General features: G+C 40.2%; 1 pseudogene; it reads left to right on the top strand.

The window, feature by feature from the left end:
• The first annotated feature begins 748 nt into the window (after positions 1–748).
• Positions 749–2689, top strand: LOC108634878 (annotated as a pseudogene).
• Positions 2690–14335: the final 11646 nt, after the last annotated feature.

Consider the following 14335-nt stretch of genomic DNA (forward strand, 5'->3'; position numbering starts at 1 on the left):
CTAGGTAGGCAGGGCTGGGATCAGTACCCTGTGTACAGGTCTCACTCTGTCCTGCTGCGCCACAGACTGTTGCCGTGTTCTCTTTCCCACAGAGAATGAGGCTTCCTCTTCTGTCCCAGCTGAGCTCACACCAGCCCCAGTAGATAAGAATAGTAGTTAAGAAAACTTTCATTTGGTATCTTTCAGCTGTGTCTTCTCACAACACCCGTGGTTTGATGTCAAAGAATCCAAGATTGGAAAACTTAATCCAAAAAGCAACCCTAGGAATATATGAAAGAGCTCACCTTGGAAACGAACATTTAATGAAAGACCAGGAATATACGGGGATATGTGAAAGACCGAGAAGATGTTTATATGGACAGAAAGAAACCAAGAAACTTTCACACAATGCAGACATTACTGCCCAAAGAAATGAGCAATGTCAGTCAAACTGCCAGAACACACCCATTTCAGTTATCGACATCTGGCAGAGAAGTGTATCTCTTCAAGCAAAGGCTTAAAGCAGTTTTTGAAACATACACGTTCCCTGAAGGGAAATGTGGAAAATCTGAAAAGTCATCCAGTCTCTACTGCAAATACTTATGCAAACCACTCTGAACACAGGCTTCGATTACACATACATTCAAGCACGTCTGAAAACCAGAAATTGAAAAACCATGGGGAAAACTCACAATATAACCAGTTTGAGAGATCTGTGAGCAAGGGGTCATTATTCTTCCACCAACAGACAGTTTCTCTCTGTTCCAAAATGTGTAATGTTGATAATAATGGAAGAGAGTTAATCCCACCATCATTGTTCAATACACATAATGATACAATTAATACGGAACAACTTCTCACGTGTAATCGCACAAGTCAGGCCTTAAGTAAGAGCTCTACCCCCAGTAATTACAAGAATATTTATGATGGAGTGAGAAGCCATTCATGGCAATGAAACTGGGTGTAAAACTACTCAAGACTCTAACCCTTTGAAACGTCCGGGACCTCAATCTTCAGACAAACATTCTAAAAATAGTACATGGAGGAATATCTTTTATCAAACATCAGGTGTTCCACTAAATGAGAGTACACATACTGGAGAGAAGACTTACAATTGTGAATATGGTGATGTTTCTCATCAGTCTTCAAATCTCACTCAACAGCAGAGTATCAGAATCCACAGAAAAGTTACAAGTGTACGAAATGTGAGAAAGCCTTTACTAACTCATCCAGTCTAAGTAGACACAGGAAAATTCATTCAGGATGGAAACCTTTCAAATACACAGAGTGTGGCAACACCTCTAAGCAGAATTCAGAGCTTAGTCAAGATCAGCAAATCCACACTGGCAAGAAACCTTATGAATGTAAAGAATGTGGAAAAGCATCTATGTGTTACTCAAACCTTAGTCAACATCAGCGAAGTCACACGGGGGAGAAGCATTATAAATGTACAAAGTGTGGCAAAGCCTTTAATCAGAAATCACATCTTACTGAACACCAGAGAATTCATACTGGAGAGAAGCCTTATAAATGTAAAGAATGTGGAAAAAGCCTTCAGTCACTGCTCAACTCTTACTCAACACCAGCGAATTCATACTGGAGAGAAGCCTTATAAATGTAAGGATTGTGGCAAAGAATTTAAGAAGTGCTCAGGTCTTACTTACCACCAGAGAATTCATAATGGAGAGAAACCTTACAAATGTAAGGATTGTGGCAAAGAATTTAACCACTGCTCAGGTCTTACTTACCATCAGAGAATTCATACTGGAGAGAAGCCTTATAAATGTACAGAATGTGGGAAATCCTTTAGTCAGAACTCAACTCTTACTCAACACCAGCGAATTCATACTGGAGAGAAGCCTTATAAATGTAAGGATTGTGACAAAGAATTTCACCAGTGCTCAGGTCTTACTTACCATCAGAGAATTCATACTGGAGAGAAACCTTATAAATGTACAGAATGTGGGAAATCCTTTTAGTCAGAACTCAACTCTTACTCAACACCAGCGAATTCATACTAGAGAGAAGCCTTATAAATGTAAAGAATGTGGAAAAGCCTTCAGTCACTACGCAACTCTTACTCAACACCAGCAAATTCATACTGGAGAGAAGCCGTATAAATGTAAGGATTGCGGCAAAGAATTTCACCAGTGCTCAGGTCTTACCTACCACCAGAGAATTCATAATGGAGAGAAGCCTTATAAATATAAGGATTGTGGCAAAGAATTTAACCAGTGCTCAGTTCTTACTTACCATCAGAGAATTCATACTGGAGAGAAGCTTTATAAATGTACAGAATGTGGGAAATCCTTTACTCAGAACTCAACTCTTACTCAACACCAGCAAATTCATACTGGGGAGAGGCCTTATAAGTGTAAGGATTGTGGCAAAGACTTTAGCAGGCACTCAGGTCTTACTTACCATCAGAGAATTCATACTGGAGAATAACCTTATAAATGGAAAGAATGCAGAAAAGCCTTCAGTCACCACTCAAGTCTTATTCAACACCAGCGAATTCCTACTGGAGAGAAACCTTACAAATGTAAAGAATGTGGAATAGCCTTCATCAAGCACTCACATCTTACTCAACATCAGAGAATTCATACTGGAGGAAAAACCTTACAAATGTAAGGAAAGTGCCAAAGGCTTTAATCAGAGCTCTCACCTTATTAGATACCAGAGAGCACGTACTGGAGAGAAACCCTATTAATAAGTGATGGGAGAGGTTTGTCCTAAACACACACTTAAGAAAAATACAAGACCATTTATTTAAGAAAGATAAGGAATGACATTTAAAAAAATGCAGAAAAAGTACTTAATAAAAATTAAATCTAAATAAATACCAGAAATTGCACACTAGAAAAAGTGAAAGTCGCTCAGTCGTGTCCAGCTCTTTGCAACCCCATGGACTGTGTCCATGGAATTCTCCAGGCCGGGATACTGGAGTGGGAGGCAGATTCTTTACCAACTCAGCTATCAAGGAAGCCCGCACAATAGAAACCATTTCATCAATCCTGTTTTTTTAAATATCCTCTTCAGGAGAACTATTGTAGATAGTAATCCATAGTTAAAACAGAAAATTGATATGTTGTTATGGATCACAAGGTGAAGGTTGGTATTTAGAAATGTACAATTATTAGCAATATATCTTTGTTTATATTGACATAATTTGTGATTATTTGAAAACCAAAATAAATGTCATTCAACTCTGAAGTTACACCATGCTGCTGTGTTTCATTTCTAGTGTGTAGGCAAAGTTATGTTTTTGATGGTTGCTATCTCAAAGGTGAGACAAGGCCTTCTATCCTAGGGAGAAATCATTTATATTTATTCTCCATTAGAAGATTAAGGACACAGGAATGTAACATGTACATCTAAATGGAGGTGTTTAGTCATTCATGTCAAACATCCCTATAGGTCACCATGAGGTAAGTGTTCAGGGAGTAAGTCCACATATTATAGTAAGATGTATATTTTCAATAGTTATGTCACTTGCTCTCTAAGTAAAATACTTAAAATGCTTTTTAAGTAAAATACTAAATACAGTCTTGGGACCTTAGAGAAGTAGGGGAAATTAGGAATGAATTTACATATATATGCCACTTGAGACATTTAGAACAGGATTAAGAAATTGTCCTAATGAGTAGAATTACCTCAGTGGTCCAGAATTCCACAGGAAGTTTGGGGAATAGAAGGAGAAAAATATGAGAGACCTTTGTCTATATTGGTAGGAAGGACTCACTCTTAAGTGTAGTCTTAGGATAGAGAACATGGAAGTTATATAAGAAGTGAATTTTGTATAAAACTGATTTTTCAGGATTTAGATCACTGCCAACATTCATCCCACTACACCTCACATTCCCTGGTTCAGGTGCTTCTGTGATATTGTGATATTGTGAACTGTGATGTTCCTGCTTATTGACTTTAATAAGGATTTTTGAAAGATTTAGTGAGGGATGTGTATAAGCTGCCCGAAATTAATGTCGCAAGCTGCGCCTTCTTAGTACCCTTTGCTTTGGAAAATGAAGACTCACCTGTGTTTAATACAGTTCTTGCATTTTGGGAATGGAGGTTTTCATCACTCAAGCCCAGGTCTGATCATTTCCGTTAGTAATATACTCCGCATTCATTTTCCAGACAGAATTCTTAGCACGTCTTTGTATTTTCTACAACATTTACAAGAATGTTATTGCTTATGTATGTTTAACTGGTAAATCTAAAATAGAATGCAACACAAATGACAGAGATTTTCAAAGGAATAAAAGATTCAGAACCAAGAGCTCTAATTTTTGTCTTTATGTGTTTTTGCACCCTAGTGTATTTAAAAAATACAGAATATTGCCACAAATTATAAAATTTAAGCACAGAAATCTATTCCTAATTTTATAAACATGAATCATTTTTTTCCCAACTAATGTATGTCTGTGTGCATGAAAATGTTAACAGTATATGACTGTTTTTCTGTTTTTGATATTTTTGCCAGTTACCTCAACTGTAAAACATCCATTAGAGTGGTCTCTGCGTTCAGTTCAATTCAGTCGCTCAGTCAGGTCTCTGTGTTGACTTAATTCTTTTTACATAAAATCGAGCTCAGATCCGTTGAAGTAAATCCCAAGCTCTACATTTTCTGAATATTTGATCAAATATTCCAAACAATTTTGAACAGCAATATTTTTTAATCTAAAATTATTTATGTGGCTCATTCAAGATTACAAAGTAAAAAAACTGTTAGAAAGTTACATAGTTCAGAAATGATCAAAAGGATTGTTTTCTCTGCTTACTAATCGATTAAACCTGTAAAATCTGTAATGCGCATAAAGTTCAATAATAACTATGAATTCATACCTGGCTCTTTGCAGTTCAATTCAGTCGCTCAGTTCTGTCCAGCTCTTTGCGACCCCATGGACTGCAGCACATCTGACAATCACCAACTCCCAGAGCTTACTCAACCATGTATCCATTGAGTCCGTGACACCATCCCACCATCTCAACCTTTGTTATCCCCTTCTTCTCCTGCCTTCAGTCTTTCCCAGCATCAGGCTCTTTTCCAATGAGTCAGTTCTTTGCATCAGGTGGCCAAAATATTGGAGTTTCAGCTTCAGCATCAGTCCTTCCATTGAATATTCAGGACTGATTTCCTTTAGGATGGACTGGTTGAATCTTCTTGCAGTTCAAGGGACTCCGAAGAGTCTTCTCCAACACCACAGTTCAAAACCATCAATTCTTTGGTGCTCAGTTTTCTCTATACTCCAGCTCTCACATCCAAAGCTATGGAAAAACCATAGCTTTGACTAGATGGAAATTTGTCGGCAAAATAATGTCTCTGCTTTTTAATATGCTGTCTAAGTTGGTCATAGTGTTTCTTCCAAGGAGCAAGCGTCTTTTAATTTCATGGCTGCAGTCACCATCTGCAGTGACTTTGGAGCCCAAAACAACAAAGTCTCTCACTGTTTCCATTGTTCCCCCGTCTATTTGCCCTGAAGTGATGGGACTGGATGCCGGGGCTGTTTGCCATGGCTCTTTTACCTCCGTGCTATTCACAATGGCCATTTATCAACCAGAGATTTAGTTAAAACTAAGCTTGTTCAAGATGAAAAACTGTGGCCCCACCCTAGAACTCTTGAATAATAATGTGCTTTTTAAAAATATTCCTGCTTTGACTGATATTTTATCCTGTGCAACACAAGGAAAACCCTCAAAACTAAATATGCCTCTGCCGATCACAGTTAATAATTTTTCTCCCAGATGAATCCTAGTCACTCAGTCACGTCCCACTCTTTGTGACCCCATGGACTATACCCTGCCAGGTTCCTCTCTCCATAAGATTCCCCAGGCAAGAATACTGGAGTGGGTTGCCATTCCCTTCTCCAGGGGATCTTCCCAACCTAGGGATTGAATCCAGGTCACCTGCATTGCAGACAGATGCTTTACCATCTGAGCTACCAGGGAAACCCAAGTGACTTTGTGGATCATATGTCATCCTGTTTTCTTCAGGTTAGAAATGCGCTTAGAGCATATTACTATGTAAAAAAGAATCTTATTCTATACCTACAGACACTCTTCTCATTGAAAAACTAGTTCTCTGTACTTTCTGTTTTCAACTTGGGTCACATTAGGAAGTTTTCCCACAGTCACATGGCATCTGTCCGTTGTATTTCAGGGGCTGCTGACATTCTCGGATGTGGCCATAGAGTTCACTCAAGAGTGAGAGAGTCAGTTCCTAGGCAGGTTGATAAGAAGTCCAAGGGTCCCCAAGGAGAGAGGGGTCTGGAATTCTCAAGAAGAAGCAAAGGACAAACTTTTTGTCTACATTCCTTCAGTTCAGTTCAGTTCAGTCACTCAGTCATGTCCGACTCTTTGCGACCACATGAATTGTAGCACACCAGACCTCCCTCTCCATCACCAACTACTGGAGTTCACTAAGACTCACGTCCATCGAGTCTGATGCCATCCAGCCATCTCATCTTCTGTCGTCCCTTTCTCCTCCTGCCCTAATCCCTCCCAGCATCAGAGTCTTTTCCAATGAGTCAGCTCTTCGCTGAGGTGGCCAAAGTACTGGAGTTTCAGCTTTAGCATCATTCCTTCCAAAGAAATCTCAGGGTTGATCTCCTTCAGAATGGACTGGTTGGATCTCTTTGCAGTCCAAAGGACTCTCAAGAGTCTTCTCCAACACCACAGTTCAAAAGCATCAATTCTTCAGCACTCCGTCTTCTTCACAGTCCAACTCTCACATCCATACATGACCACAGGAAAAACCATAGCCTTGACTAGACGGACCTTAGTCGGCAAAGTAATGTCTCTGCTTTTGAATATACTATCTAGGTTGGTCATAACTTTTCTTCCAAAGAATAATTGTCTTTTAATTTCATGGCTGCAGTCACCATCTGCAGTGATTTTGGAGCCCAGAAAAATAAAGTCTGACACTGTTTCCACTGTTTCTCCATCTATTTCCCATGAAGTGATGGGACCAGATGCCATGATCTTCATTTTCTGAACGTTGAGCTTTAAGCCAACTTTTTCACTCTCCTTTTGCTTTCATCCAGAGGCCTTTTAGTTCTGCTTCACTTTCTGCCATAAGGGTGGTATCATCTGCATATCTGAGGTTATTGATATTTCTCCTGGCAATCTTGACTCCAGCTTGTGTTTCTTTCAGCCCAGCGTTTTTCATGATGTACTCTGCATAGAAGTTAAATAAGCAGGGCGACAATATCCTATTTGGAACCAGTCTGTTGTTCCAAGTCCAGTTCTAACTGTTGGTTCCTGACCTGCACATGGATTTCTCAAGAGACAGGTCAGGTGGTCTGCTATTCCCATCTCTTTCAGAATTTTCCACAGTTTATTGTGATCCACACAGTCAAAGGCTTTGGCACAGTCAATAAAGCAGAAATAGATGTTTTTCTGGAACTCTCTTGCTTTTTCCATGATCCAGCAGAGGTTGGCAATTTGATCTCTGGTTCCTCTGCCTTTTCTAAAACCAGCTTGAACATCAGGAAGTTCACGGTTCACGTATTTCTGAAGCCTGGCTTGCAGAATTTTGAGCGTTACTTTACTGACGTGTGAGATGAGTGCAATTGTGCGGTAGTTTGAGAATTCTTTGGCATTGCCTTTCTTTGGAATTGGAATGAAAACTGACCTTTTCCAGTCCTGTGGCCACTGCTGAGTTTTCCAAATTTGCTGGCATATTGAGTGCAGCACTTTCACAGCATCATCTTTCAGGATTTGAAACAGCCGAACTGGAATTCCATCGCCTCCACTAGCTTTGTTCATAGTGATGCTTTCTAAGGCCCACTTGACTTCACATTCCAGGATGTCTGGCTCTACATGAGTGATCACACCATCATGATTATCGGGGTCATGAAAATCTTTTTTTGTACAGTTCTTCTGTGTATTCTTGCCAGCTCTTCTTAATATCTTCTGCTTCTGTTAGGTCCAGACGATTTCTGTCCTTTATCGAGCCCATCTTTGCATGAAATGTTCCCTTAGTATCTCTAATATTCTTGAGGAGATCTCTCGTCTTTCCCATTCTGTTCTTTTCCTCTTTTTTCTTTGCATTGATCGCTGAAGAAGGCTTTCTTATCTCTTCTTGCTATTCTCTGGAACTCTGCATTCAGATGCTTATATCGTTCCTTTTCTCTTTTGCTTTTCCCCTCTCTTCTTTTCAGAGGTATTTGTAAGACCTCCCCAAACAGCCATTTGGCTTTATTGCATTTCTTTTCCATGGGTTTGGTCTTGATCCCTGTCTCCTGTACAATGTCACGAACCTCATTCCATAGTTCATCTGGCACTCTATCTATCAGATCTAGGCCCTTAAATCTATTACTCACTTCCACTGTAAAATCATAAGGGATTTGATTTAGGTCATACCTGAATGGTCTAGCGATTTTCCCTACTTTCTTCAAATTGAGTCTGAATTTGGTAATAAGGGGTTCATGACCTGAGCCACAGTCAGCTCCTGGTCTTATTTTTGCTGACAGTATAGAGCTTCTCCATCTTTGGCTGCAAAGAATATATTTAGTCTTAGTCAATTACACAACTCAGTTTAAACTCTGTACTAGGGATTATACAATAATAACGTATCCTGCTTGAGGACAGTTTCTCCTTCCTGAAAATCTTCTGGCTAATCCTGTTATCTTAAAATGTAAATTATGAGAGTGGGTCTAGTAAGATCTTTACAACCTCCAGACATTCTTTTGTTTCATTGGGATAACTAATTAGAGGTATATAACTCCTTTGCTAACGCTAGTGAGTGGGCACTCTTTCTGCCCGCTTCTGATGTCTATGTCAGAAGCTTTCTCTATCTCTTTTATACTTTAATAAAACTCTATTACACAAAAGCTCTGAGTGATCAAGCCTCGTCTCTGGCCACGAATGGAATTCTTCTCCTTCAGAGGCCAAGAATCCTGGTGTCTTCTGTGGTTCAGCAACAACCTTTCAAGAGGAGTGGGAGTACCTGGACCTTGGTCAGCGGGAATTGTACAGGTACGTGATGTTAGAGAACTATGGGAACCTGGCCTTCTCGGGTGAGGACAGCTGCCTTCCAGAATCCCTTATCTACCCTTGGGATTTTGGTTCCTTCACTTGTAGAATGTCTTCTGGAATTGTCTGTGTCCTACAATAGAGTTTACGATCTCTGCTTTTGAGGAATAAATGGGAGTTGGTGAGAATAGACAGAAAGCTTCATGATGACTTCATGATTCTAACCTTCCTCTTTCTTGAGCTCTTTGCCTCCTTCGCTCTGGACTAGAGGTCACTCTCTCAGTTTACTGGTATAAAATCATGCTGCCTTCCTCATAAAGACAGAGGTCCACCCTTATTTTTGACTGAATGTTATTCTGATGGAGATCTCAGGATCTGGGTTTTAACTATTGCCTACTACAGTAAATGTGCTTTCTATAAAGTTTTTTGGGAAGTCACGTCCTGGACTCTTCACATTCTACAGTGCCTTCCTCTCTCACGAGACCACAATGTTGTTCAGTCGCTCAGTCATGTCTGACTCTTTGTGACCCCATGGACTGCAGCATGTCAGGCTTCCCTGTCCATCACCAACTCCCAGAGCTTGCTCAAACTCATGTCCATTGAGTTGATGATGCCAACAAAGCATCTCATCCTCTGTCGTCCCCTTCTCTTCCTGTCCTCAATCTTTCCCAGCATCAGGGTCCTTTCCAATGAGTTGGCTCTTCCCATCAAGTGGCCAAAGTATTGGAGTTTTAGCTTTGGCATTAGTCCTCCCAGTGAATATTCAGGACTGATTTCCTTTAGGGTGGACTGGTTTGATCTCCTTGCTGTCCAAGGGAACTCTCAAGAGTCTTCTCCAGCACCACTGTTCAAAAGCATCAATTCTTTGGCACTCAGCCTTCTTTATGGTCCATCTCTTACATCCATACATAACTACTGGAACAACCATAGATTTGACCAGATGGACTTTTTTTGGCAAAGTAATGTCTCTGCTTTTTAACACGCTGTCTAGGTTTTTCATTGCTTATCTTCCAAGGAGCAAGCATCTTTTAATTTCATGGCTGCAGTAACCCTCTGCATTGATTTTGGAGTCCAAGCAAATACAGTCTCTCCCTGTTACCATCGTTTCCCCTTTTATTTGCCATGAAGAGATGGGACTGGATGTCATGATCTTAGTTTTTTGAATTTTGAGTATTAAGCCAGCTTTTTCACTCTCCTCTTTCACTTTCACCAAGAGGCTCTTTAGTTCCTCTTTGCTGAGATTATTGATATTTCTCCTGGCAATCTTGATTCCAGGTTGAGCTTCATCCAATCTGGCATTTTGCATGATGTTATCTGTATATAAGTTCAATAAGCAGAGGACAATATACAGGCTTGATGTACTCCTTTCCCAATTTGGAACCAGTTCATTGTTCCATATCCAGTTCTGTTGTTTCCTGACCTGCATACAGATTTCTCAGGAGGCAGGTCAGGTGGTCTGGTATTCCCATCTCTCTCACAATTTTCCACAGTTCATTGTGTTCCACAGAAAGCCTTTCACATAGTCAATGAAGCAGAAGTAGATGTTTTCTGGAATTCTCTTACTTTTTCTCTGATCCAGCGGATGTTGGCAATTTGATCTATTGTTCATGTTTTTTCTAAATCCAGCTTATACTTCTGGATGTTCTCAGTTCACATACTGTTGAAGCCTAGCTTGAAGGATTTTGAGCATTACCTTGCTGGCATGTAAAATGAGTGCAATTGTGCAGAAGTTTGAACATTCTTTGGCATTGATCTTCTTTGGGATTGGAATGAAAACTAACCTTTTCCAACCTGTAGCCACTGCTGAGTTTTCCAAATTTGCTGGCATATTGAATGAAGCACTTTAACAGCATCATCCTTTGTAATTTAAAATAGCTCAGCTGGGATTCCATCCTCTCTACTAGCTGTTTATAGTGATGCTTCCTAAGACCCACTTGACTTCTCACTCCAGGATTTCTGGCTCTAGGTGAGTGGTCACACCATCGGGATTATCTGGTGTCATAAGATCTTTTTAGTATAGTTCATCTGTGTATTTTCACCACCTCTCCTTAATAGTCGTGTCCAACGCTTTGTGACCCCATGGACTATACAGTCTGTCAAATTCTCGAGGCCAGAATACTGGAGTGAGTAGCCTTTCCCTTCTCCAGGGGATCTTCCCAACCTTTCTAGGGTTCGAACCTAGGTCTCCTGCATTGCAGGCGGATTCTTTACCAGCTGAGCCACAGGGGAAACTCAGTATAGATCGTCTGTGTATTTTCACCACCTCTCCTTACTATCTTCTGCTTTTGTTAGGTCCATACTGTTTCTGTCCTTTCTTGTGCCCATCTTTGCATGAAATGTTCCCTTGGTATCTCTCTTTCTCTTTTTTTCTTTTTTGGTTAATTTTTATTTTCTATCGGAGTAGAGTTGATTTCTGTTGTGTTTGTTTTAGGTTTACAAGAACATGATTCAGTTATACACAGATGTATATCTATTCTGCGTATCCAGTCGACTTCCCTGTGCTATTTGGTAGGTCGACTGGCATTATCTATATGGTAATAAATAGTGTGTTTTTGTTAACCACAACCTCTCAAGGTCTCCCTGCCACTACATTTTTTTTTTTAAGTCATAAGTTGGGTTTCTAAGTCTGTGAGTCTGTTTCTGTTTATAGTTAGTTAATCAGTATTCTTGCCTGGAGAATCCCATGGATGGAGGAGTCTGGTGGGCTATAGTCCATGGGGTCACAAAGAGTGGGACATGACTGAGCAACTTAACTAACTAACTAACTAATCTGTATAAATTTATAGATTCCCCCTCTAAGTGATACTTCTTCTTTCATCTCTGACTTCACTGAGTATGATAAATTCTCAGTCCACCCATGCTCCTGAAAATGTCATCCATTCATTCTTTTGGATGGCTGAGTGTATGCCAGTTGTTAGATGGACAGGGGACTCTTCACTTCTCTATAGATGGAACTTCGGTTGATGCTCTGTCTTAGATATTGTCAATAGCACTGCCCTGAAAATTGAGGTGCAACTATCATTTTAATGTGTGGATGTGAGAGTTGGACTGTGAAGAAGGCTGAGAGCTGAAGAATTGATGCTTTTGAACTGTGGTGTTGGAGAAGACTCTTGAGAGTCCCTGGGACTGCAAGGAGATCCAACCAATCCATTCAGAAGGAGAGCAGCCCTAGGATTTCTTTGGAAGGAATGATGCTAAAGCGAAAACTCCAGTACTTTGGCCACCTCATGCAAAGTGTTGACTCACTGGAAAAGACTCTGATGCTGGGAAGGATTGGGGGCAGGAGGAGAAGGGGACGAGATGAGATGACTGGATGGCATCATGGACTTGATGAACGTGAGTCTGAGTGAACTCTAGGAGATGGTGATGGACAGGGAGGCCTGGCATGCTGTGATTCATGTGGTCGCAAAGAGTCGGACACCACTGAGTGACTGAACTGAACTGAAGTCAAGGAGTGGACTTGCCAGTTCAAGTGGTATGTCTGTATTTACTGTTTTAAGGAATTTCCATACTCTTTTCCTTGTGGCTGTACCGACTCAATTACACTCCTGCCCACAGTATAGGAGGATTTTTCTGTGACCCTCGCCTCAGCAGCAATTAACCTTTGTAGGACACAGATGATTCCTTTGTAGACCTTTTGGAAGATGGATATTCTGTGAGGTGTGAGGTGATACCTCATTGCAGTTTTGATTAGATTTCTCTAAAAGTGGTCCTGAGCATCTTTTCATGTGTTTTATGGCCATCTGGATGCCTTCCTTGGAGACACATCCATTTAGATCTTTGCGGTTTTTCTATTGGATTGATAGGGGGGTTTTTTGTTTTGTTTTGTTTTGTTTTGCAGCTTTATCATGAGCTGCGTGAGCAGTTTGCATGTTGGGAGATGAATTCGTTATTTTAAACATCTGTTGCAAACATTTATTTTCCCATTCTGAGAGTTGTCTTTTCTTTCCTTTAGGTTGCCCTTGCAGTGCAAAAGCTTTTTAGGTGATGAGGTGCCTTTTTAAAGTTTAGTTTTAGTTTTAATTATTCTAAGCATAGATTCAAAAAGAACTTGTTGTAATTCATGTCAAAGTGTGTTTGCCTATATTTTCCTCAAGAGGATTAGAGTAATCTTCTGTCCATTTAACTCTTCAAGCTATTTGGATTTTTTCTTCTGTAAGCAGTTAGGGAGAGACATAAATTCTTTCCCTTTCCCCTTGTTTAAGGAAGCTCCTCCCTGTCCATCCTGACTGTTAACAGCTTACATTGCCAGCATCATTGTAGGAGACTTCCCATGTCTCCACGTCCTCTCTGCCATTTTGTTAGTAAACCTCAGGAGATAGGCCACTCTGAGCTGGGTGAGGTGATATGTTCTTGTAGTTTTGATTTTAATTTCTTTAATAATTAGCAATGTAGCACTTTTCATGGGCTTTATAGCCACCTGGATGTCTTCTGGGAGAAATATCCATTTAGATCTTTGCCTCCACACTTTTTTAATTGAACAGCATGGGTTGTTTGCATATTTGGGGGATGAATTCCTTATTTTCACCTTGGTTGTACATTTTTTTATCCTGAGGGTTATTTTGTTTTTCCTTTAGGGTTCCCCTCCTTTTGATCTCTGGCTCCTCTGCCTCTTCTAAATCCACCTTGAACATCTGGAAGTTCTCAGTTTATATACTGTTAAAGCCTTGCTTGGAGAATTTTGAGCATTACTTTACTGGTGTGTGAGATGAGTGCAATTGTGCAGTAGTCTGAACATCCTTTGGCATTCCCTTTCTTTCAGATTGGAATGAAAACTGACCTTTTCCAGTCCTGTGGCCACTGCTGAGTTTTCCAAATTTCCCTGCATATTGAGTACAGGACTTTAACAGCATTATCTTTTAGGATTTGCAATAGCTCAGCTGGAATTCCATCACCTCCACTAGCTTGTTCATGGTGATGCTTCCTAAGGCCCACTTGACTTTGCATTCCAGGACGTCTGGCTCTAGGTGAGTGATCACACCATGGTGGTTATCTTGGTCATTAAGGTTTTTTTGGATAGTTCTTCTGTGTTTTCTTGCCACCTCTTCTTAATATCTTCTGCTTCTGTTAGGTCTTACCAGTTTCTGTCCTTTATTTTGCCCATTTCTGCATGAAATATTCTCCTGGTATCTCTAATTTTCCTGAAGCGATTTCTAGTCTTTCCCATTCTATTGTTTTCCTCTATTTCTTTGCACTGATCACTGAGGAAGGCTTTCTTATCTCTCCTTGTTATTCTTTGGAACTCTGCATTCAAATAGGTATATCTTTCCTTTCTCCTTTTACATTTTTTGATTTGCAGTTTTGATTTACATTTCTATAACATTTCACAAGTTGAAAGCTTTTCATGTGACATTTTAAGAAACAGTGTGAGTAAAAACAG

Source organism: Capra hircus, unplaced genomic scaffold (assembly GCF_001704415.2).
Source record: "Capra hircus breed San Clemente unplaced genomic scaffold, ASM170441v1, whole genome shotgun sequence".
NCBI classification, from domain to species: Eukaryota; Metazoa; Chordata; class Mammalia; order Artiodactyla; family Bovidae; genus Capra; species Capra hircus.